This window comes from Meles meles, chromosome 8 (assembly GCF_922984935.1).
Source record: "Meles meles chromosome 8, mMelMel3.1 paternal haplotype, whole genome shotgun sequence".
NCBI classification, from domain to species: Eukaryota; Metazoa; Chordata; class Mammalia; order Carnivora; family Mustelidae; genus Meles; species Meles meles.
This window is the reverse complement of record NC_060073.1, coordinates 117,522,506-117,545,732: the sequence shown is the minus strand read 5'-3', so window position 1 is coordinate 117,545,732 and position 23,227 is coordinate 117,522,506.

The window sequence follows — 23,227 nt, the reverse complement described above, 5'->3', positions numbered from 1 at the left end:
TACATTACAATGTTTTCACTTCTGTAAGTGAATGCACAGTCCATTTTCGCAAAGCCCATAATAAAACTACTGAGGGATTTTTCTTCCCATTTCTCTCCTTCCCCTCAGAAAAAGAGTGACCAATGGTGACTGGGGTTTTTTTCTGCAGAGGCAGCGTGACCTCAAAGAATTCTTATTCTGTGACCATACTTCAGCCATGATGCATATTTAAATCCAGACTTAGAGCGGGAGCCATCAAGAGTGTTTTCTTTGAAGTGAGTTTATGATGTTGAAATGTTTTATGAAGCCATTTTCCGACTTGACATTACGTCTTAGATGCAGAGCTGAGCATGGTGAACAATCTGGTTTCTTGGAAATCCTAAAAATAAATGAGGATTCAGCAGCAGCAAGTCAGTTTTCAGCTGCTCTAAGCATTTTGTTATTACATATTATTATAAGATTTGACCACGGGTGATGCCAGTCGATGGCAAACATTATGAAAGGCAACAAGGGACGGGTGCCTTGCAGCAGCAAAATGTTCGTTTTAGGCACTAAATTTGCAAATTGGAAATGTTGAAGTTCAATTTGAAATGGAAAAAAAAATAGACCTAATAAATTACCACTGTAGTTTAGAATCTAGCTGCAAAAAGAAGAAAGTGACGTCAAGACAAAGGGTAATATTTTTGTGTTTCAGTATGAATGCATTGCTCTGTGCAATCTATCTTTTCTTGAAATTGGTGGCAATTCTGCAACTATTATAACCTATTTCCTTTATTGAGATACATCACTTTCTTCCATGTAAATATTTGATGAGCCACAAGGAAAAAGCTGCTGGAACATTTCCTTCATTTGCAGCGGTTTCCATGAGTGATTCAGTCTTTGTTGAATATAGCAACTTCCTGGGGTTTACTACAACTAGCTAAAAAGCTCAGACATTTTTAGCCCTCCCTCAGAAAAGGAACTAAAAATTTGTCCTCTGTCAGGCAACAGAAGGAAAAAAATGAAGCAAAGAATTGACAAATCAGATTCTAAAGATGAAGGAATTATTTGTATTTTATCTACTGCTGTCATTTAGATTTTCTTCTTTCATTATCTTGCTAAAAGATGTCCTTGGTGCTTCTGTTTCTCTGGAGAACCTTGACTAATGAAGTCCTTTAAAACAACTTAAATGCCCCTCGATGGAATGAGCATTAGATACAACTGATGAATCACTAAATTCTACCCCAGAAACTAATTATACACTCTGCGTTAACTAAGTTAAATTTAAATAAAAATTAGGGGAAAAAAATAAAGCAACTTTTAAAAACCCAGACAATCCCAGAATGTCTTGTTCTTTAACTCTTTAGTGATCCTCCTGTTTGCCTGGTATGAAAATGATGTGTGAGGGGCGCCTGGGTGGCTCAGTGGGTTAAGCCTCTGCCTTTGGCTCAGGTCATGATCTCAAGGTCCTGGGATCGAGACCCCCACCAGGTCCCCTGCTCAGTGGGGAGCCTGCTTCCTCCTCTCTCTCTGCCTGCCTCTCTGCCTACTTGTGATCTCTCCCTGTGTGTCAAATAAATAAATAAAATCTTAAAAAGAAAGAAAGAATGAATGAATGAATGAAAGAAAGAAAGAAAGAAAGAAAATGACGTGTGATTATGAAATACTTCTTCAGGAAAAGAGAAAAGCTGGTTTGGAGGCCACAGGTGTGCGTTCCTTTCTTCTTCCCTCTCTAATTATTGTCATTGTAATAGTCACTCCTCACTCACACTCAGGGAATAACGAAATTCAGCTTTCCCTCTCTCGGACTCCCCAGTTCAGTTCTGTGCCCCATGCAGGTCTATCCCAGGGCTCATCTTTGCAGCATGCCGATTCTGAGTCTGTTTCTTTTATTACTGGTTCCTGTGGAAATCCAGTCCACTCCGCTCTTTCCCTATCCACTTGTACGAGTTGGTTAGATTGTTTCAAAAATTTTCATCTTCAAAGTAGCCTAGGTCTGGAACAATGAAATCTGTGTGGCTCTCCCTAGCTGGAATGTGTAAGAACTTAACTTTCTTGTCATGTGGCCAGATGAGTCTATGTATCTGTATGTATCTGCCTCCACACCTCTCCTGCTCCTTTGCCGAGCTCGCTGATTGGGATCCCCTCTCTACCACCTCACCCATGGCCTGCCAACCCCCATGCCTTGCAGATGTGGCTTAGAGCTGAAACATCTGTCCAGCTGTCTTACAGGTGGCCTCTGCAATGCGGTCGTCCTCATTCTTTCTGCACATCTGGGCCATCTAGCCTGCTGACCGAGCAGCTCAGTATGGTGGTCACACTGTGAGGACCTTATGCTACAGAGTTCTGTCCCACTGTCGCTAAATGCCCTGCGTGTTCTGAATCATTAGCCTTGACTTGTTTCTGAACCTCTACAAAACTGGCTTCTCAAAAATCTAGATGTTCCTGTTCTAAATAATACTCTTTCTTTGAAAAAGCTGGTTTAAAACGTTGTTTTGATTTATAGTAATACTCCGTTCCTAGATATTTCGTATGTGCCTCCTAAAAATGATACAAACGTGTCTGAAATCAGTGACTTGACTAATAGAACTATTCCACTTTGTCCCATTCGTTTTGCCGTGTCACCCCTGGTGTACCATGAGCTCTTTGAGATGAAAGACCGCATTCTCTATTTCTTTGTCAACCTAAGGGATGTTGCAAGCATTAAAGCAATAAAATAAAGGAAAAGCTAGAGGTAGGGATTACATTTTTCTCTAATTAAGGGGTGTGTGTGTGTGTGAAGGAAAATTTTCATAAATGCTGTAAATCTTGGCTAAAATTGCCACATAAAGAATATTTAATCCCCATGTAGGAGGATTTTTTAATTTCTGATGAATAAATAGAATTGATTTCACATATGGGAAAAATTAATGTTGCTGTTGATATTTACTTAAAGACTACTTATCAACCACTTATGCCAGGCACCATATTCCTGGAGGGCTGGGATGTAATGAACACCTACTCACTTAAAGGCTTACTAATTGTTCTTATCTGTTAATGAGACATTAGTCCAAGTTTGGTCTTCTCTTACAAGACCTAGGTTATGCATAGTATCAAAGAGAAGAGAGTCCGAGCCTGCATTTTCTTGCCCCTTTGCGCCAGCAAACGGTGACGCCATTGCCTTCCTTGGCTCTTTCATGCCAAAGGCAGTGCCTGACATGGAATCCTAAGTTCTATTTAGTATGCTCTTCCTAATGAAGGGTAATGAGATTCTCTGATGCCGCAAGTATTATTTATGAGTCGGCATCAAATAAAGCTTTGCAAGCAAACCTAAGACAAATATCACCACATTAGCTATTCACAGCCTGCCCATGGAATTAAATCAAGAGAACTGCACAGACTAACATCGAAAGATTATGGGCCAACTGTCTTTTACAGCTGACGAGATGCTCGGCACTCCCATCCAAATCAAAAATTATTTCCTCACTTATCATTTGCATTGGTCTTGCAAGACAGCTTAAGAGGAAGATCCAAAGGACCCTACAGGGGAGTACCCCTACACAGCGATAGCCCTGTGTATTGTCAGACATTTATCTTGGCTTTCAAAATGGGTCATTCAAATAAATAAATAATTAAAATGGTTTGAAGTCATTGATGTGAATGGTAGTCTTGAATTTTTCAAGAAAGTTAGTAACGCTCTTATCCTAACATCTACTGTACATTTTCTTCTATGTGACAACCTGAGCCCGTGCTCTCCCTCCAACCCCGAACCTGTTCTTTGCTCAGAATTTGGTTTTCCTAGTTTCCTCTCTCACACCTATCAGCTCGGAGTACCCCATAATTAAGAGATCACTAAGTAAACATGAGTCTACTTGTAAATATACCACTAAAACCCTCCTCTTTCCTTGAGTCGTCATTTTATTGCTTCATTTATTTCTCTCTTGTCCCCTGTGTGGACCAAGGAAAGAGGCCGTGTGTGGTGGGGGGGAAGGTTCAGAACAATGTCAGGACAACTGGAATAAAAATGTGCCCCTGGACGGCTCATGCAACTTCAGATTGGACGTGAGTCACTGAACTGGGTCCTGCTGGCAAAGCCTTGGATTTCGTCCTGAAATTGATGGGGAAATCACTACAGGATATTAAGACATGGATGCTTCAAAATTACTTTGGTGTGAAGGGTTGTTCAGAAGGAAAGCATGGTAGGCAGGTCTGTGGTCCCTCCAAAGATGTCAGTGTCCTGGTCCGTGGGCTTTCTCGGTTTATTACCATGAAGGTCAGTGAGTTTGTGATGGGAGCGTGATCCTGCATTATCCAGGAGGGTCAGTGCAATCACAGGGCCCTTATCAGGAAAGGATCAGGCAGGAATGGGAGAGGGGGGTGTGTGTGTGTCCACACATGCATGTGCAAGAAAGACAGGGAGAGGAGCGCCTGGGTGGCTCAGTGGATTGAGCCACTGCCTTCGGCTCAGGTCATGATCTCAGGATCCTGGGATTGAGTCCCACATCGGGCTCTCTGCTCCGCGGGAAGCCTGCTTCCTCCTCTCTCTCTGCCTGCCTCTCTGCCTACCTCTCTGCCTACTTGTGATCTCTCTGTCAAATAAATAAATAAAATCTTTAAAAAAAAAAAAAAGAAAGACAGGGAGAAAGAGATTTGCAGATGCTATCCTGCTGACTTTGAGAATGGAGAGGAAGGCCATGAGTCAGGGAATCTGAGTGGCTTCTAGAAACTGCTGAAGGAAATGGATTTCTCCCTACAGCCTCCGGAAGGAGTGCAGTCCCATGACACCTTGATTTTAACCCGGTGAGACCCATTTCCGACTCCTGACTTCCGGAACTACAAGAATACATTTGTTTTATTTTAAGCCACTAAGTTTATAATAATTTGTTGCATAAGAAACTAACACAGAAGGAAAAAAGGGACGGAGAAGTGAAGAAGGCAGTTTCTTGGGCTTAGCATGACTCTGCACCCTAGTCACGACAGCAGCTCCGAAAAGCCGGGTCGGGAAGGTCAAGCGCAGGGGAAGCCTCGTGCTTCGAAAAAACGGCAGCACTTGATGTAGTTGAAACCACTGTGCAGTCCGTCTCAGACCTGGGTTCTGTGCCAGAGCCCCGGTTCTTTACGAGATCGCGTGCCTGTTTTGTGGGAGGGCCATACCCACGGCGGAAAAGCAGTCTGATGCCAGCGCCGACGGACTGAACGCAGTGGACATGCTCATGGTTATTTCCCAAATCTCTTCTTGCTAAATCCAGTGCGCTAGCTTGCCTGACCCACAGTAGTAGTGCCGTTGGAAGCGCTTTTGCTGGCATCCTGGCTCCCACCTGTGTGGCGGGGAGTAAGGGAACACAGCGAGGCTGGACGTTCAGCCCAGCCTCATGGCTTCTTGACGGGCAGCTCAGTGCCGCGAGCCCACAGCACAGCGGAGGAGAGCTGTGGGTGTGGGTGTCGGGAAGGATGGCTGTTTGTCTGGTTGTATCACTAACACTGCAGTAGAAATCTCTCACAGTATATAGGCACGGAAAGCCATTGTATTGGGCAAACCATTTTGTACTTGGAGAAGCTTAGACCCAGAAGCACTGAGCGGCTCGCCTAGATGCCGCCGCCGTAGCTAACGCTGACGGCAAGGCTGGTTCTTGGTCTTGACTCTGTGCCGCGTCATCTGCCGGCCCGGTGGTCTGTCATTGGCGTATCTCTCCTTCCACATTTGAGAATAGCTACCCGAGGAAGGAGACATAAATCTGCCCGGTATCTTCCTGGCTGCAGAGAATGCCATGCACTGTTATTACTGAATGCTTGGCTTCTTGCAATTTTCTTTTCTAATGAGCAGCTCCGCAATCGTCATCCCTCCAACCAAATCCGTAAACTCCGCTTTATTTATGGACCTGCAGTGCCTAGAAATGGAATTTATAAATCAATTGTGTGCATGGTGAGGACTTTTCATTAAACAGTCCTTAATTGACCTAATGATAGGATTTATTTATTATGCCTGTATTTATATTTTTCTCCCAGTAATGATTCTGTTATGTGGGGCGGCTTTGTGATTCCTTAAACTAATGATTTACATGGATCCAGTCCCATGCCCGTCCTGTCTCTGATCACATGGAGGCTTTTCTGACATCGCTGAATGTCCTGGTGGACACTGTCTGTGAACACTGAGTTTGAAATGGACCAGTACCATCTGGGATTTCACTAACTCAGAGAAATATGAAGTTACAAAGAGGGGAACTCTCTGCTATTCCCAAGGTAATTATTAAAATCCCTTACATGCCAAGGTCATAGCCCACTCAGATTAATGAGGTGTTAATGTGCTCTGAGAATATAGTCTAGTTACAAATCTCTTGGGTTAAGTTTTTCATGCCTTCTGTGGTCTGGGTCTACCCTGATCCAAGTCATTTCCCTCTTTTCATCAGAAAGTTACTCAAAATACCCTTTCGTCTGTTGTTCCTTTCCCTTCCTGCTTCCTTCCAGTCCTGCGTGAGACTCAGATGCTAGACGCGATGAGGGCATATAGGGCAGGACGTCCGTGTCTGACTCTCCCTGCAGACCCGTTCCCTGTGATCCTTTTGGTTCTCTGCTGCATGGCGGCAGCCTCTTCTTTCTCGTTACTGGGCTTTTAAAAAGAGGTGGGACAATGGCATGTAGTTATTAAACATGACTTAACTCCCTGTTAATTATTCTACAATTATCTTATTTATGTGACAGACTTAACCAAAATCCTCAACATATTAGCTATTTAAAAAAAGAAAAAGAAAAAGAAAAGAAAGACGCAGGAAATGTAAGATAGCCTCTCCGTGGTTAAGTTACAGCAGTCAGCTTGGTACACACGCACACATACACTGACCCCTCAACCATTACTCATTCATTAATTCGTTTTTCTCACACGACAAATACAGTGATCTGGTATGATATACCAGATATTATGGGAGATAAAAAGTAATAGCATGTAGAGTCCTTCCTTTCAACTAATGCAATAGAGAACTAAGAAATCACCCTAAAAGTAGAAATAAAATGAGATGTTACTGGATTATCTATGGTCTTGCCTAAGTCCAAATTCTGTTTTTAAATACTGAAAACTAGTAACTGCGTAAGGGATGTGAAGACAGAGATGGACAGGGGTGTGGGAAGAAGAGGGGTGGTTGTTTCTTCCCGGCTGGGGGACACAGTATCTAAAAAAGGAGCTTTTCAAATAAGGAAGCAGACTCCTAGAAGAGACATCTGCATGTCACACACCGGACAAGAAGGCGGGTTTGAAAATTTCCAAAATGGGAGGAAAATGATGTTATTTTTTTGAGGTGAATGTGAAATCAGGAGGAGAGGATTAAAAGCCCTGTCTTGATAACAGCTGTCATGATTACAAAGTGTTAACTGATTTAACAAACACTGGGGAGCTTGTCCAGTGGAAAGACCGCTAACAAAACCAGCCACAGAGGGGCGGTGAGTAAAAGTGAAGACAGAGGCGCCCTTGGGTGCGGACCACACGGGGGGAAACGGGCTGCGCTGGAATGGTTCAGGGCTGGGAGGCGACTGAAAGCTGCCGGAACAAGGAGCCTGAGAAAACTGGTTCCGAAAGCTCATAGAAGGCAACTTGTTTGAAAAGTTGAATACGCACAGATGGAAGAAAATTTGTACAGTGGCATAAAGCATGGCAGCCTCGAAGAGCAGATTGTGGTCAAAGCCAGGAGCAGGTGTGAAGGCGCAGGTGCTGGGGAAAAGGGGAAGGGGGACGAGCGGGGCAGGAAGGGCGGAGCGGTGCCCGCAGACAGCTAGCACACCGAGTCAGTGTCCCCCGCAGACAGTGAAGAAGAAGGAATGTCACGATCCTGTGATTGTTTAGATAGGTCGCTCTTGCACAGAGTGTATGACGGACAGGGTGAGGTCGCTTCTGGAATAAGGGAGAAAATCAGTTATTGGCACAACGGTCTACATGAGAAACCGTGCAGGCCCCCATCACAGCAGGGGCTTGAGGAAGAAATACCAGGATGGAATCGGTAGCTCAGGAGCTCCTGGAAACCAGCTGGATTTACAACAGAAAGAAGTGCTTCCGGGTCCGTTCCTGGTTGGGGCTTCCAGTAAGGCGTTAGCGTGGAGAATGGGTTTCCATTCAGGGACCCCGAAGCCAGCCTTCAGATTTCTACGTTCACATCTAACAGAGGAAACCATAGCTGTGAGGTGCTCACTAAGCCTTAGCCTCTGTTACTGGTGGCCCTGTTCCCGATTGAACTGCATCTCTCCCAGGATATTTAGAACACGGGTTCGGCCTCAGCCAACACCCAATGCCGATGGGATGCCTCGGTAATGATGAGAATTTGCTAACTGGTCTGGGGACCCCAGGCAGCAACTCATATTTCTTACCTACATCCCTCCCTTTGCCAGCAATAAAGTGCATTTCGTTTATTTTTCAACACAGCGCATCTTTCAGAGAAAACGCTGACCAGGTTGCAGAAAGTTGAGTGGTTTTATTCCACAATTAACGGAAATACTCCGACCTCATGGGCTTATTATTCCGGTGTGCGCCATGCTTCCTCTTAAGGACCGGGACAGGCTCCTTGCAGGTGGCTCTGGGGGACAGAAATTGTGAAAAAAAAATTGTTGATGATGCTGCCAGTTTGCTGATTACTTCTGGTTTGTTCATTTGTTCTCTGTTACACGAGGGGAATATTGTATAATAGCTATCACTCTGTCGTAATTATCATTGTTCTGATATTCTTTAGAATCTGATGATAAATTCTTTCCGTCTCTATTTCCCCTCTAAGTTCTCAGTGGGAATGCGGAAGAGTTCTAAATCCAGGGTTTTTGGTCTAGCGTATGGTTGTTGCTGAGTAGATAAACAACGAATATCTGAATGAGAGGTCTTGGTTTTCCCATAGCAGGTCGACCAGTAAAAATGCATATATATATATTTAATGTCCTAGACGAAATGTGAACTATTTTACTGAGAAGAACTTTGAGCTACTAAAGTGGAAGGAGCAGGGTGTTAGGAAGTCTCCCGTATCTATCATGGCGCTTTACTAATTATCTACCCAAAACCAGTCTGGCTTCATGCGTCTCCTGCCTCCGTCTGCCCCTTCCCTGCAGGAGTACTGGACAGACAGAGTGCTGTTTTCTGAATAATCCTTAGCAGCAGTGAAACCTTACCTCACTGTAATACATGATAAAAAGTAAGTTGCTCCGGTGAATTTTTGCACTCCGCTTTGCACTTCATGGCTTCTGTCTCTTCCCTGTTCTGAGTCCAAACCGCTCTGATTTAGCTCTCCGCCCACTGTTTCTCTTTCCAAGTGTGTCCTTTCCCCCTCTACAGATCCTGCAGCTGCTAGGCCATTCGTGGTAGCTCAGATTGTTCGTTTACCCATAGTGGCTCTTGTTCCTCTGTGTTTTCTCTTTGAAACATTTCTACTGTTACTGAGATAACACTCACCTTTGGAATCAATTGCTTATATTAACCTTGTCAGATGTTATTTCTTCAAACTAGTCAACAAGAATTCTGGCACTGAAAGAATTGATACAGCCAAGGCCTGCAGTTTCTTTTTTCTTTTTCTTTCTTTCTTTCTTTTTTTTGGGGGGGGGGGGGTTGTTTGTTTGTTTGTTTCGGAAGGTAGGTTTTATTCACAGGAAAAAAAATTCTTTTCCATGGGAATTTAGAAGTTCAGATATTTTTTTCCCCTCTAGAAAACTAAAGAATCTGTGTAATTGCTAAAGGCTTAGGCATGAACACTACAATTTTATAAAAATAACTGATTTTTAAATTTATGGTTATTTACAAAAATTGTGGTTGTTTAACTATAAAATCAGCTCTCACATATTCCTGCAGATGTCAGCAAACATGTCCTAGAAACGTTTTCAGATTAAGAGAAACAAGAATATACATTGTCACTTAGAATGTTACAAATATATATATATATTTATTTATTTTTTAGATTTTATTTATTTATTTGATAGAGCGATATCACAAGTAGGCAGAGAGGCAGGTAGAGAGAGGGGGAAGTAGACTCCCTGCTGAGCAGAGAGCCCGATGCGGGGCTCGATCCCCGGACCCTGAGACCATGACCTGAGCCAAAGGCAGGGGCTCTAACCTACTGCACCACCGAGGTGCCCCACAAATATTTATTAATCATATATTTTGTTACTGATTCAACAAAGGTTTTACATCAGAATAAACCAATCATGAGCTAGGTCACAGTCTTCAGACTTTGATTTTTTTTGGCTTTTAGCTTACCTTGTGATTTGCCTTTGAGAGCCAAGCCTGTGTGTCGGGGAGCAGGGACCGTGTAGCTCTTTGCTGGAAGCTCTGTGATGCTCCTGCTAGGAGCTGGTCTGCACGCCACGGTTGCTGGAGCAGGCTCCTCAGGCTCAGCTCCTTCTTGTGTCCTTGTGTTTGTCTCTGCCATTATTTTTGGCAAAGAAAATCAAAGAGATCTTTCTTAAGTGCAGTATTTGTTTTGCAGCTTTTTGAGCTGGAATCCGTGTCGTACTGACACGCTGGTGACGTGCATGTGAAGTGTGGGGGGACAGGATGTAAAATCACATCTCAGTTCTTAAGTCTTAGGGCCCCTGGACTGCCACTCTCACAAGGGTTTGCTAACATTTTCTTGTCCCCTTAGGTGAGACAAGGGGGCTAGTTTGGGGTGATGACCCTTCCCCAGGGCGGATGAGGGTAGGATTATCTTCTCCTTGGAGAACAGACTTTTGTTATAAAAAATATTCTGAAATATTTCAGAATGCTTAATTTTCTCCTCTTCCTGCCAGACACTGAAGGGGAAGATGTTTTTGGAGGAGCTGGTGGGGCTCCTGGAGGTGAAACCCATGACGGTGTGGTTGTCCCCTCAGACTCAGCCCGCACAGTGTCTCATCTGACAGTAGTCCACATTCGGCCTCCAGCAAGTCATCAGAATCACCACTCGAGGGTTCCTACCGATTTATGGTTCCAGTAGCTTCTGTTCCAGATAAGCTATTTGTGGTTTGATTCTGTATATTTTTGTGCCTCTCCAGATTTAGTGATTCGTCTTCCCCGTGACCTTAATTCTCTGATGAGTCCAAGAAAAGTTGTCAATTTTTAGTTTGTTCAGCTTTTTTCTTGTTGAAAGGACAGAAGTGATAACTTCCAAGCCCTTTCCATGACAGAGCTAAAAGCAGAAGCCCATAGCCATCATTTCAACCATTGATTATGAAGATTTTCAAACACAGGCATTTATGAAGAGTAGCACGAGGAGCTCTTAGACGCCCGCTGCATGGCTCATCGGGAGGAGTAGCAGGGCTGCTATTGTTCCTTCTGTGCCGCTGTGTTTTTATTCTGCTGAGTATTTTAAAGCAAATATCAGCTGTCATACCATTCCACTTAAAAGTCTTTCAGGATATCTCTAATTGAGGCTGTTTCAAAAATAGAACTGTAGTAAGACCCAACGAAATATCATCGTCTAATATTCTGACCAAGATCAATTTTCCTTCACTGTCTCAAAATAGCTCTTTACAGATAGTCAAAGTCAGGATCCAGACAAAGCTTAGGCATCATTTTTATATCTCTTAAGACTTTTTGAACCTAAGATTTTCCCTTCTTTCCCCCATTTTCTTCAGGATGTTAGTCATTGAAGGAAGTGGGTTATGTCCTATAGAGTCCCCTGTGGTCTTTGATTTGCTACTGTGTATCCTCATGCTTGTAACAAACAAACAGACAAACACAAATTTATTCTTTCAGCCTCTATTTCCTAGAAGGGGTGTAGTTGGAGCTGGAGGCCTGCTTACGTTCAGATTCCGGTTTGCTGGTTTGTTGTTGGTGAGATGCTGTGTAGGTGATGGTTGTCCTCCCTGTTTTGCATCCTAACCAAGTGGTTGGGCTTCATGTTTGGTTTTGGTTTTGGTTTTGGTTTTGGTTTTTCGCTGCCTGCCTTTTCTTAGTCCTAGTGATAAAACAGATCAGTTCGGGTGGTGGCAGTTAGTCTGTCTGTTCCACACAGCAAACAAACCCAGTCTGAACTGTGGTAAGGAGATACTGTTGGGAAAGAGCATTGCAACAGCCGGGACAGCGCTGCTGGGGAAAGTGACGGGGACGTCGCAGCAAAGGGGATGCTGCCGGTGGGATCTCCAGGCGTCGCAGAGACCAGGCAGAAGGGCTGTTCTTTTACCAGGACAATAAAGGAAGCGAGAAATGACCAGATGCCTGTGTGTGGTGGAATTAAAGAGTTGAGCAGACGTTTCTCCTTATGGTCTTCCTTTTCTTTCCTTCCTTCCTCCGTCCCCGCCCCTCCCTTCCTTCTTCTCATTGCCTTTCCTCCCTCCTTTTCCTCCTCCCTTGCTCCTAGGTTCTCTCTGATTTTGTCTCTCTCTCTCTTTCCTTTCGTAAGCTTGGAAAGGGACACCAAGAAGATGGTTCTCCATTCTGGTGCTGACCCAAATTGACGGGGCGTCCCAACAGCAGCACAGGAAAAAGGCCTGACCAAAGTCTGGTCAGTGCAGTCATCAGTTATGTCGTCCAGATTGGTCAGTGAGGACAGACAGTTCGGCTCATCGTGAGGCAAAGAATGGGAATTTGGAGGGTCTCTGTATGGCCTCATCATAGGTTAGGAAAAGAGGGGATCATTTGTGAGTCTTTTTTAAGTCCAATGTGGAAAGATGATTCTTTGTAGTAAGTTCCTTCCTTGAGTAAAAAGAAGTGAGGAGACTTTTCAACGATCATTTTCCAGGAGCAGAGGACTCCGGTGTGGCGTTCAGCACTGTCAGGAAGCTCCCTTTAAGCTTCCACTTAGGATTTTAGCGACATTGGTGGGCACTGCCCGGATGCAGTATTTCAGGAGTGTGACTTCGTAATCTCGTTCAGGGTTTAGGCTGCAGAAGGCCTCCTGTCCATAGTCGTTATCACATGCATTTGTTTCTGTTGCTTCGAGGCGAATGTTTGGTTCTTCATGCCTTCATTTTCCTGTCTTTGAGTTTGTGTCTACAGTGACGACTTGAATGTTAGATAGCTCCAAAAAATGAGCTTGTTTTCTAAACGATAAGCATTGAAGATCTTCATACTCTTTTCTGTATAGAAAATTCCAATTTCACATTAGACACATGCAAGATAGTTTACAACGTTGATATTGAAGCAGGATGAATCGTGGCTTGGGAGTTTGTGTGTATTTTGAGTTTTTGTTATTGCTTAATAGTTATATTTTAAAAGGCACGGTTAGAAGATTTAAAAAAACAATCAAATTTTGTCCTTCCTACATACCTGAAATTCTTCTTACCACTGAAATAGAAGGCACATGTGTGCATTTTTTCCCATTACTGTTTAACTAACTGCTTAGTAAAATTAACCTCTGTTTTTCCTATTCAGATGAAAATTGTGCTCTATTTCCCCCCCTAAGATAGTTTTTCTTCTTCAGATATGTCAGAACCCACTCAAATAAGAGTTGAGTGGCATGCTAATTTCACATGAGGCCCCAGGATGGGGGGAGGGGTTGTCACGTTAAGGGGGTGCTAGCAAGCCACCTGGATAGTCAGAAAACGATCAAAAATTTATCCTGGCCCTCTTGTGCCAGATCCCCGGAAGCTGGGGCACACACACCCTGTCCTCCCCTCTCCCGACACCCGCATTCTAGCGTTTCTTACGTAACCTCAGGAAGAATACAGTTTATTATTTATGGTAATTTACTTTGTTGATTATATACACTCGCCATCTTCCTATGCTGACAGACACAACTTTAAAGTAAATTTTTAAGGTAAACTATAATTGGTTTTACCTGAGCTGCACAGATCATTTGTGAATGTAAACTCGAAAATACTTTTTTAAAAAAAGATTTTATTTATTTATTTGGCAGAGAGAGAGAGAGAGATCACAAGTAGGCAGAGCAGCAGGCAGAGAGAGAGAGAGGAGGAGGAAGCAGGCTCCCTGCTGAGCAGAGAGCCCGATGCGGGACTCGATCCCAGGACCCTGAGATCATGACCTGAGCGGAAGGCAGAGGCTTTAACCCACTGAGCCACCCAGGCACCCCGAAAATACTTTTTTAACTAACACCTTTCACAATCACACATGATTATAATTTCCACCAGCCCCTTGGGGTAAACACACACACACACACACACACACATTGTTTTTTAGGAGTGCCTTTATGGGAATTGCCAAGTATTCATGATCATAACATTTGACATGAACAATGAGCCCGATTCTCCTATTCCCTTCATACGCATATTCTCACTGTGTTGCTATGCCCATCATGTAGATAAGGAAATGGGGGAGACAACAAGCTCACAAGTGGCCTTCCCAAGATACCGTTAGTAAGGTACCAAAACATAGTTCTCTTTGACTCCCATGCACACAGTCACAAAAATTAATTTATCCCGATAGTGCCTGAGTTAATTTTAGTGATCGTCACATCTGACAACAGTCTTGGAGACTGCCAGAGTGTTTTCCTCCTCTTGGCACAGCGTCTGTTTTCAGGCGATCTGGGTGTTTGCAACAGTACTGTACACGTGCTGTGCAGCTCAGCCGTTCTTCTCCTACGGATTATCCAAAAAAATGAAAGCATCTCTCCACACCCAGACACGGGCAAGCCAGAGTCAGTATTAGTGTTGCTGCCGCTGTAACAAATCGCCATGGACTGGAGGCTTCAGACTACACAGTCTGGTTTACACACAGTCAGAAAGGGCAGAGTTGGCGGGGCTGTGCTCCTTGGAGGGGCTTCAAAGAAGAATTGACTTCCTTGCCTTTTCTAGCTTCTAAAGACCACTCGCCTTCGCTTGGCTCATGACCCTTCTTTATAATATTCTTCCTATTCTTTCCTTCATATCTTCCCCCTGTTAGACCACGGCAGTATTATTCCCAAGAGCCAAATCCTTTCTAAAAATTCAAACACTTGCGGACTCACCCATCGACATCCAAGTTAGGGAGTGCGACTCAGCAGTAGGTGTACCCACGTGGTGATACATCTTGGATACATAATACGAAATAAGATGAATCAAATCCGAAGGCTACCACTGTATGATTTCACTTATGTAAGATTATGGAAAACTCGGACTATTGTGAAGAAATGTCTATCATTGTTTGCCTCGGGCCAGGAATGTAAAGAGGAGACCAATGCAAATCGACAGGAGAGAATTCTGCAGGATGAGGGAAATGTTCTATACCCCGACTGTGGCAGTATTTACCCAACATTATGAAATACCCACAACCTAGCAGCTGTGTACTTAGAATGGTACCTGAGTATGTACCTGAGTCAAGGTAAATCACACCTCAGTAAAAGTGGAAACTTTTTGTTCAACTATGTTGGTTATTTTACAATTTCTTTTTTGTATGTCACATCACCAATTTCCCCATGATTAGATTTGCCAAGGATACAAACCTTGTCAACTTACATGCCAGAACAGTGAGTTTCACCTTTTCGATGATACGCTGCCGATAGACTAGCGCACGGACCTGAGAGCAAACGCAGTGGTAGAAACTGCGGTGAGACGGCGCTCTCTTAAGGCACCTGACATGGAGCATGCAGAAGTCGATGTTCTCGATAAAATCTCAAAGCTTTCTTTTCTTTGTAGCATTTAAGTTCTGGAGCCAAGGACTGAGTACAGTGTGGTCCTGGGAAAGTTATGCAAAGGGTTTAAAGTGGGAGCCGGGCCCTAATTTTCTATAAAGCTCTGATGGAATAAATTTGGTGTTCGTCTCTCACTGAAAGGCATTTCAGCAGAGATGAACCTCATTCTTTATCATTTCTTTATTTGTAAAATGGTCCAAGGATGTTGTTCTGATGTGAGGGAGTTGACTTGGTAGGGTGCCATATGCTCAAACACCAAAGGGACCTTTTCCTAATTATTATTACAGTGACCATAAATGTATATATACGTCCTGCTTTGCGTAAGTTAATAGGAAGTTCGGTTTCCCTCCATTCTGCCAAACAAAACACAGAACGACTTTAATTTGACTCATCCTTCTGCAAAATTATCTGAACGACAGGAGAAATTAATTTGTAAGTTATTTACAAATGCTCCGTAGAGCACATACACTGCTGATTTATATGACAGTTAAAGGTCTATGGAGAAGGCAACGCTCACTAATCACCGGCACCTGGGACATTATCACCGTAAAGTAAGTGACGTCCTGAGGGTCTTAAAACTGTCACAGAGGAGGTTATGCTCATCACAGGCACCTCAGGGTCTTTCTGAGAACCCTGAGCGCCAGTTCCATCCAGGGGTAAAGCATTCCAGGAGTATTAATATCAGTGAAGTCCCCTGTGCTACTTGCCAAGCATTCGTCTTAAATCCTCCTTCAACTCCGTACCCGAGGAGTGTACCGTGGGAGTCTGCTTCACGGGTGTGTTGCAATCATAGTCTTCCCATCCGTGTGTCTGCGCCCAGCTGGTCACCTTCTACGGAATGGGCCAGGGTGACATCTACGCTGTCCACTCCTGGGATCTCTCTAAACGACATCCCACTCCATTCTCTGCCCCCCTGTGGTGCTTCCAGTCAGAGATATGGGGTGTGTTGCCCTGACATTCTGACACGGAGAACTCCGGTGGCTCCGTGCCCACCCACCTTCCTGGGCTCCTCCTCCACGGCCTTGCCTTTGTGCCGCAGGTCCATACAAGTGTGTTATGACTCCGAGGGACTGGAACACTTTCCCTAAGCACGGCATTCCATCGTATGCTTCAGGGAGGCCCCAGATAGATCGAAATGACCTCAGTATTATCGAGACAAATATCCACGTGTCTTCCTGGTAAATGCTTGTAATATGCAGACACCCACCCTAGACTTAACAATGCTTAGACACTTGCCTTCCCCTGGATGCCTTCTCTGGTGCACCATGTAACAAGGGTTCACTCCCTCTTCCATGTTGTTGCTATACTGATGAAAAAAATCATTTGTCAAATTTTTATACAACATACTGTCGTGTGTTACCTACAAACTATTGCCCATCTCTTTTTTTACTTCTGTACTATAATTTCCTGAGGGTAGAAAACATACCTTATTCACCTTCGCAAACCTGGTGACTGGCCATACTTAGTGCTTATTATACTTTGAGATGGACAATGTAGAGGAAATTCTGTACTGATGATAGGCTAGATTAGCTGTTTTTCAGTGTCCTTTCCAAAAGAAGAATTATTTATATCTCCTGTTTTTTCATAATATATTTCTAGAACTCCAATTTGACCAACCTAGTCCCTTTCTAGTTTCATTCTGTTAGAAGACATGTGTCCATTACAAAACGTAGCTACTTATACCTGAGATAGAGCAAATAGAACATCCTTTTCCATTTTGTTAACAGCATATAAATAATGTATAATGTTCTTCTTTCCCAATATTTCCAGATCTCTTAGGGCATTCAGGATACAAAGACAAATATTAATTTAATTTCACTCACTTTCCTTGTATTTACTCTTCATCTTATTTATTTAAAAATTCAAAAAGTGTAACAAAACAGAGAAATGATTCTGGTGTAACCCTACATACTTTCCACTCTGTAGTTTCGCAGTATTACTGAATCAATTACCTCTTGAGAAAAGTGAATTTCCAATGGTTTTTAACTGAAGTATTAAAAAAGAAAGTCTTTCCCTCAAGCTCTTTGTAAAGGTTAAACATACACACTCATTGTGTGGTATGAATCTTAGTAATACATTTTGGGAACACTGATTCATCTGATTTTCTCTGTGGATAACAGACTAAGGATCCGTGCCCCCATAAAAGCCATCAAAAAGGCATTATGCTAAAGAAAGGTTTCAATACCTCCTCTATTCAGTGAGATGAATGTTTAGGGTTCCGTTTAAACAAGCAGATTTTTTGGTGACGCTACCACTCATCACATCAACACTCCACACTCTCACATTGATATTTATGACTCTTTCCTAACGAACTCCATGGTTCATAAAGGAAGTTTATGGGTACTGTCAAATGTTGTAGATAAAATCCTTCCCACAGAAACTTATCCTTGAAAATAGAAATATCAGCTGTATCGAGATGTTCTGAAATCAAGTAGAAATACAAAAACAGAGTATTCTGTTTTCAAACATCTAGCTTTTCACTGAGGTGCCTGGTTGTATTCTAATAATTAAATGTTGGGTTCCAACAAACAGCCTGTTCTTTGTCATACCATCTTCTGGAGGTGGCCCTTGTTCCTCTGGTCTGAGAATTTGTTCTTGCCATGGTTTGTTTCCTCTTAGGTCTTCTCTCTCTCTTTCTCTTCTTCCCTCTCTCTGCCCCCTCCCCCCCTCCCTTCTTCTCCCTGTCTTTTTACTTCCCTCCCTTTTTCTCCCTCCTCCTCCTCTCTCTCTTTCCCTCTCTCCCTCTCTCTCTCCCCACCCCCATCCTTTAATCTTTCCTTCGCCACTAGCTTTTTCCTTCCCTACACATCTTTTTTTTTTTTAAACCTTTCCCTTTATAAAGGTGTTTCTTTGACCTGGGAGGTTGATCATTCCCTTTCCTTTCTTTGTCAAAAATCATTTAAAAAAAATTATTCTCATCTTGCTTTTCCTTTCACTCCCACCTTAACCAGTAGCAAAATGGATTCACATTTAATTTCTATAAGGATTTCTTTTATCCCCCACTGTCCTTGAATGCTCTGTTGGGTTGAAATCATAAATCCCTTTCTCTTTCTTCCTTGGAAGTACTTCCTCCCCTTAATTGCATGCAGCTGTACTCTCTCGGTTCTCTTCTTACGTGATCGAAATCTTGGACAGACAGGATTCTGACTGCCTGTCATTAACTGCCGTGGGAGCTCTCAAAGTGACGGTCCCGCCTGGTGCTCAACTTCTCTCATCCAGGCAGTCTTATCTTTAGAGCATGTTATCTGTCCATGGAAAAAGTGATTTGCATTAAACTAATGGGTCTTCTCAAATCAAGACAAAAATTCTCCAAAAGAAAGTTCTCAAGCACTGAAGTGAAATATATAGCTATTTTTGGAAATCAGTATTGTGCCCTAGATAATAAGCTGCTTGAAGCCTCAGAGATTTTGGTGACCAAAACAGATAATGTGAAACTAAAATATAATGACTAGGCAAGTTTTTAGTCAATATTTAACAAAACTGCGCTCATCTGTGAAGTGCCCAGCTGTGCCGGGTGCCTGGACTTCCGGCAGCGAGAGACTCGCATCACTTAATAGCTCCGGACATTGCGCTCATTTAGTCTGTAATTTTACTCGTGTCACTGTGATTTCAGTGTTGAAACTCTCACTTGCAAAGGTGAAGATGCACTTTCTTAAGGCATAAACTTGCCTTTTGTGATGCAGAAATCCTTTCAAATCCCTGAATTAGTCCTGCCAGCGTCTGATATTCACGTTGACTCTGATTTTATATCATTTTGCCCATTTGCCCCGGATCTCTGAAATTACTTCTGCGGCGTACGAAAACTTGTATAACGTAAGCTCACACCTCAAGTGTGCCCCTCCATTGTCAAGAAGTATTTACTGGCGTAAAGCTGTATTCTAGACTGAAAATCTGGTGTCACCCGTTGTCCTGAGAGCATCCTCGGAGGAGGAGAGGTCCTACATAGGACCAGCGTCTGGCACGGGGAATGCTGACGTGTTTGCTGCTAACACGGTCAGTGAAAATATGTACAAATGTGGAACTGGGGAGTCTGGGTTGGACCCGGGGAGCTGCAGTGTGCTAACCACAGGAGGATAACAGGAAAGGGACACGAAGTCTCTTATTCTGTGAGCTAATCTGTAATGCATTTACTGTGCGTAGTCATTTTGATGACAGTGGAAATCTGTATTTTAACATACAGAATATGCTCTGGGAAACACATGGTAGTCCATGCTATTGCCTTTATGATGCTACCCTAGTCTTTATATGGAAAGTCATATCCTCTTGTCTCTTGCCTCTTGCTTTAACATGAGTTCAAAATATTTATTAATCTGTTTAAAATTGCCTGCTGGCTGGCATATTGGGATGTTCTACATGGTTTATGGTCTAATTTTCCTTTTTCTCTGTGTTTTCTACCTTTAGTCATTACCCACAAAACTTGTGATATTTTTGCCAGAATTTCATCATGACTTCTGATAACTGTGAGGGCATCAGACAAGCTTTGTGTTATGTTGAGATGGACATTTTTTAGATTTTATTTACTTTACTTTATTGATATTCTTTTTTCCCTACTCTTTTCTTACCTGTTTAATTCAGTATCTCTACTTTTAGATGGGGCAAACCTGTCAGATAGGACTGTTCTGCTTTTTCTCTCCTCCTCCCTCATTCTGCCCCTTTCCTGTCCCCGCCTGGAGGTTCAGGGAGCACACACGAACTCACCCACAAAAGGGGAGTCTGGGTGGCCAAGAGCAATTAGGATGGATTTCTCCTCTTCATAGGTGCAGATTTTGATTTACTGTCTAATTACAGACTATCACCTAACATGACTATTTTTATTTTCCATTTCAGAAAAGCACAAAACTCCTTTAAGAGATTTTGGGTGAACATTAACCTCAGTCTCTCCTATAAAAGAGAGGTTCCGTGTCCCTTTGCCTATAAAACAAGATCCTCCACCTTGGGAACACAGGCCACAGCAGTGGTGTTCAAATTTGGGGTTAGAAAAACAACCACCTGGATTTCTCATGAAAGATGCAAATTTTTCAGAGATATCCTTAAAGACAATGTTTCTGGGAATTGAGGTGGAGTCAAGATCTGTATTTTTAGAAGTGTTCACGTAATTTCAGTTGAGATCTTTTAAGAAGCATGGTTTGAGAAATTTTAGCCCACGTTTCGGGTTTCCTGCATTTTTTTTACAGCCCCGAGCTGTTGTTATCCAAGCAGTAACATTAAGATTCAAACCTCTGAGCTTATGAAATTACGGGAGGAGGCGGTGGTAGGTTCCTGGTCATGTCTTTTGGGAAGCCAGCCGTGGGCTCAGCACCCTAGTGCTGTGTATGGAGCCGAGGACGTGTTGCAGGGGCATTCGGGCCCTCTCTGCGGTCCAGGAAAGGTGGGCAGGTACCCCAGAGAGCTCAGGCAAGATGGAGCATGAGGGACGTGGTGCGAGTGAGTTTCCTGAGACGTCCTGGGAGGGTGCGGCCCGTTAACAGGAGACGATGTTCGACTGAGTGTGCCGGGAATAGTGACTCATGAGCAGGGGGACGCTGTTGGCGCCGCGGGAGGTAGGGGCAAGTCACGGCATGAAGGTGACCAAAACCAGTGTTCAGACTAGTTCGATGACCGTCTTTTCGTGGAATAACTTCCCAACCTGAAACTAACAGTTCCAGACAAATCACCTGCCTCAAACACGCACAGGACGTTAGCCGGTCTCTTTTAATAAACCAGCTAAGACCAAAGTCCCAGACGTGCGAGTGCGTGAGAGAAGGTCAAGATCTGCGCTCCTTCTCCCTTCTCCTGAAGGTCACCAGAAGGTGACAAAGGAGACGCGGATGCAGTCCGATGTCCACTAATGACTAGGATTGCTGGAATGTTGTCAGGAATTCTAACACTCAGAGTGAGAAAACCTTGAAAAATCTAAAATTTTTAAGAAGACGTGGATCTAGTTTCTTATGTATAAGGTGCCTTTCGGGGGAGATTCCCTCCTGGTGGTGGAGGCTGATAGTCCGGACGGGAACAGGAGGGCAGGAAAGAGGATGCTGTCTCTGTTTAAGCTACAACCATAGTGTTGGCCAACTGAAAGTTTTTATTACTGACAGCTATCTGCCTCCCACTGTTGCTGTTTCTGAAAATGCAGGATAATGAAATGCGGTTCATGCTGGAGAGCCACAGTCCTTCTAAATGAAAGGTCTCACCTTGTGTCTGCATTCTAATGAAGGAAAGAGAGACCTAACAGGTACATTCTTTTTGTAGGTCTGACTCTCTTCAGTAGAGTTCATCAGCCATATAATTTAGGCAGTATTTTTTTTCTAACTTTAAAATAACAGAACTGAGGGGTCAATTAAAGACACCAAGTTTTGAAGTAGTAAACCACAAAAGAAACCTGTTTATACGGCTCATGGATTTTCTTTAACACCAAAACTAATGATGATAAAATAACCACAATGACAAAGGGTTAAAAAGGAATTTGGTTTTAGTGCATGAAAATGTATAGGAGAATTCAGAGATGGTCTGAATTGAACCCAGCATTCCAAGTCCAAAAGTATGAATTTCTGTCCCAAGGACAAAATTCAGAGACAGTCTTGGGAACAAAAGTTCCAAAGTTAGGAATATGAAAGCAAATTATGATTTGGAAACTAAGGAACTGTTTTCCCAACTTTTAAAAGTTAAATAAAGTTGATTTTCTATATTGGAGAATAGAGACCTGACTTGTTTTGCTAGAAGGACGTTCAGGGATCACTACTCTTGACCACGGATAACATATGTACATGTTTCTTCATTGACAGGATTCTTTGGGAATTGCGGAACGCTACTTAGGTTCTCCGTCTGCATTCTCACAAGCCATTAATCTCTGAAAATTATTTGTCAGGCAAAGTCACAATCGATAAAACCTTGTATCTTAAAGGCATTGAATAATGGAGAGTGCTCCCTGCAGGAAAGTTAGGGTCGGCCAACGGGGTGAGGAGGCGTTCCCGGCTTTCTTCTGTTGTCACATGGAGATGGTGCTTCCGGAGTCAGGGGAAAGGGGCTCAGGAGGAACCTGCACCCACAGGGAGAAACTCCAATAAGGAGGAACTGGAAACTGACTCAGAAGATGGTTTCTGTGATGGCCAGGCAGAACGGGAAAGCTGAGATCGAGAAACCGAGTAACAGAGGTGGGGCCAGTGGTCCAGAATGAGCAGAGGAGACCTTCCAGCTGGAAAGACCAAATATCAGCAGAGAAAGAGTACAGGTGTTTCAGAGCCCAAGACACTGGGGAAAGAGCGTGAGATTCGCGGGTCTCTGATGGTACCGGCGCACAGTACCTACCGTCGTGTGCGCCGCTTCTCTAGGGCTTTCGAACATGGTTACAGATGTGGAGTTGCTGACAGCCACCGGTGGGGGTCTGTCAGAAGATCCCCTCTTCCCCTATGGCACAGTCTCCCTAGAACTTCGGGCTCTGGGCCAGACACTGTCAGGTATGCATGGGAGTCATTTCGGGGACTCCTCAAGGTCACGCCAGTTGTTATAAGCACACTAACGCACCGGGTCTTCTGTGCTGTGCTGACAGTTTCACCGACCATGCAAGGACAGCGGTGGGTAAAACTGCTGGCAACTTCTCACACATCAAGGCAGGGGCCAGAGACTACTAGCAGTCATTGCATTTCTCATTGTCATGCAACACACACGCACACACACCACACACGCACACACGCCAAATTTATCTATGAATGACCTTGGTAAAGCAATAACAATTACTAGTTTTATTAAAACTTGACCCCTGAGTATACGATGTGTCCTTTTACTCTTCCGTGTGACAAAATGAGAAACAGGCATCC